We start from the raw sequence: 3,407 nt of genomic DNA, 5'->3' as shown, positions 1-3,407 counted from the left end.
CGCCTTTCTGCCACACCATTCAACTGCGGTGTCCTAGGAGGCGTTAATTGCGAAACTATTCCACACTCCTTGAGATAATCGTGGAATTCAAGACTTGGGTACTCTCCTCCTCGATCGGATCGAAGCATCTTGATTTTCCTGCCCAATTGATTCTCCACTTCATTCTTGAACTCTTTGAACTTTTCAAAGGTTTCTGACTTTTGCTTGATTAAATAGATATACCCATATCTACTATAATCATCGGTAAAAGTCACGTAGAAGCGGTTCCCATCCTTCGTGGTTGATCTAAACGGTCCACATACATCGGTATGTATTAAGTCCAATAGACCCTCACCCCTTTCACATGTACTCGTGAAGGGTGACTTAGTCATCTTTCCAAGTAAACAAGACTCACATGTGTCATCTTCCCTAAGGTCGAATGACTCCAACACTCCATCCTTTTGGAGTTGGGCTATGCGTTTCTTGTTGACATGTCCAAGACGACAATGCCACAAGGATGCTTTATCCATACGAGTGGAAGAATCTATATTCAAAACATCATTTCCTAAGTTATCAAAAATCATAACAGTCTCATATATTCCATTACATGGTATAGCTTCAAAGTAAAAGACACCATTTAGATAAGCCAAAATAAAACCATTCTCATTATTAAAAGAAAATCTAAAACCTTGTCTATATATAAACCATGAAATGAAATGATGTTTCTAGCCATTTCTGGCGAATAGAAACAATTGTTCAAATCTAAACATAAATTATTCCTAAGCACTAAAGAATACACTCCAATCTTGGTCACAGGTGACGATCTTCTGTTCCCCATGATTAGATTGATTCTTCCTTGCTCCACATCCCTACTTCTTCTTAGTCCCTGCACATTAGAACAAATGTGGTAACCACAACCGATATCAAGAACCCAAGAAATAGCATGATTAGAATCGTTAGATTTAATTATGTATATACCTGCGAAAGATGGCTTGATCTTTCCTTCCTTGATGGCTTGCAGGTACTCTGGGCAGCTTCTCTTCCAATGTCCTATCTTGTGGCAGTGGTGACACTTTGCCTCCTTAGGCTTAGGGCAGGGCTTAGCGGGATCAACTTTGGTCCCACTAGAAGAGGCACCATCTCGGGCTTTAATCTTGCGATAGTTCTTAGACGAGGCCTTCCTCTTCTTTCCCTTTCCTTGACCAATAGCCAAGACAGGAGTAGCAGGTGGATTGGGAGTTGCTGCAACAAACTTGTCTTTGAAGTTGCTCTCAGCGACCTTCAATAGACCTTGGAGTTTGCTTAGGCTGACCTCCTCTTTGTTCAAGTGGTAGGTCATCCTAAATTGATTGTACATCGGAGGCAAAGAGTGAAGCACCATGTTGATCGCCAAGTCTTCCCCAAAGTCAACATTTAACTTGCGAAGGCGGTCGACATACCTTTGCATCTTTTGCAGGTGCACGGTAAGAGATTCTCCATGACCCATCTTAGCGAAAATCATGTTAGTGAAAATCTCATAACGCTCTTGTCTCGCATTCTGGTGGTATCTCTCCAATAAGTCTTGATGCATCTCGTACGGGTACATGTCCTCGTAGGACTTTTGGAATTCGGAGTTCATTGTGGCTATCATGATGCAATGTACCTTCGTTGCATCTCGCTCATGAGTTTCAAAAGCGGTAATTTCAGCCGGAGTAGCGATTTCAGGGTTGATCTTCTCGAGCTTCTCATCGAGGACATACTCCTTATCCTCATAGCGAGCAATGGTGCGAATGTATCTTATCCATTCGCTAAAGTTCGTTCCAGCGAAGGTGACCTTTTGGCAAAGGCTCATCAACGTGAAAGAACTAGCAGCAGCGTTGTTTGCGTTCGACATCTACAAAAAGAAGAAAGGACAAAGATAGATTAGAATAAGAATCCCTAATTATCACCCAATAAGAAAAATTAGGGCTAGGATCCAACAATAACATTTACATATTAGAAAAGGGATGCCGTAATCCAACATGCAAATAAATTGAAGGTAAGTGAATGACGATTCACTAATTCTCCATTTCAAAAACTTAACTATTAGTCCTAAATGTATTGAGAATTCCTAGGTTCGGATGAGATTCATTGAAACTATTCAATGGCATGTTTAAATCTCAATATGCCCCTCTAGTTTGTGACTGGGATACCGAGGATCACAAAGCGGGTGTGAATTACCATGCAAATTCTCATGGTGTCTTCATTGTAACAATCACCTATTCGATGTGCCGGTAAACCACACACGCTCCATCGAACTATGATAAACAATGAATCACCATTTGCCACCTTTGCTTAGAACCAATTAGTGTGCCGGTAAACCACACACGCTCCACTAACTTCTTAGCGAGGGTGCAAAGTGTAATTTCATGGGATTGCATCAATTCACTTTTCCTAAAGTAACTAAGATTGGGAAATTTTAAAAATGTGTAGTTACTTTGTATTACTTATTATACTTTTAATGAGAGGATGAGGTTGCCCTATCCTACCCGTTCGGCTAACGACCCTCCACCGATCAAGCAAGCGGTGGGTGTGAGTGTACACCCATTAAGCGCCATTTTATAGGCCGCAACCTTATACCCACCTTATAGATCGACTTCGTGAATGAGGCCTACTAACGGTAAGACTAGCATTTTAGTTATACATATATATATATATATATATATATATATATATATATATATTATTCTTGTAATATTATATTAGTATAGGGTTGTATTTTAAACCTTTTAAAATCTAGGGTTTGAAATTTAAGTTGTCTAAATTAAAACTTTTAATCACAAAATATAAATTTCAAAACTTGAGGACAAGTTTTAAACATTTAAAACATGGAGGATCAAATAACAAATAATTTCAATTAACAATTAATTTCCTAATTATCTATATTTGATTTATTCAAGATTTCTTTCAAGATAATTACCAAAATAATCAAAATAATTAATTAATTATCATATAAGGAAATTAAATATTTTATTAGTTGATAAATATCTTTAATTAGATCAACATTATAATCATATATATCAAAAAATCAGATTAGGGTTGATCTAATATGATTAAGGTAAGTTTCCATAAGATAATCATGAAGAAATCCCGAATCTGGCCATTCCTGACGCTTGGACTCGCCGAGTGCACAAAGGGACTCGCCGAGTCAGGCCAACTCGCCGAGTCCATGACTCAGAAACACAAAATTCGAATTTTGCAGTTTAGTTTCAGACAATTAAGCAACAATTTAATGAAAACCAGGCTAGGCTCTGATACCACTGATGGGTTTTAGCCATAAGAACTTTCCTATGTGCGCATGCAAAACCCTAACGCTTGGATCTAGGCTTTCTAATTAAACATGCTTTGAATCCAAGACTTCTAATGACTATTTAGGAATAAGAACAATATTGAAACAGATCTAGAATCAT

This window comes from Lactuca serriola, chromosome 4 (assembly GCF_051521515.1).
Source record: "Lactuca serriola cultivar US96UC23 chromosome 4, Lser_US96UC23_V15, whole genome shotgun sequence".
Classification (NCBI taxonomy): Eukaryota; Viridiplantae; Streptophyta; class Magnoliopsida; order Asterales; family Asteraceae; genus Lactuca; species Lactuca serriola.
The sequence above is the reverse complement of the archived record's forward strand: the minus strand, read 5'-3'. Positions refer to the sequence as shown.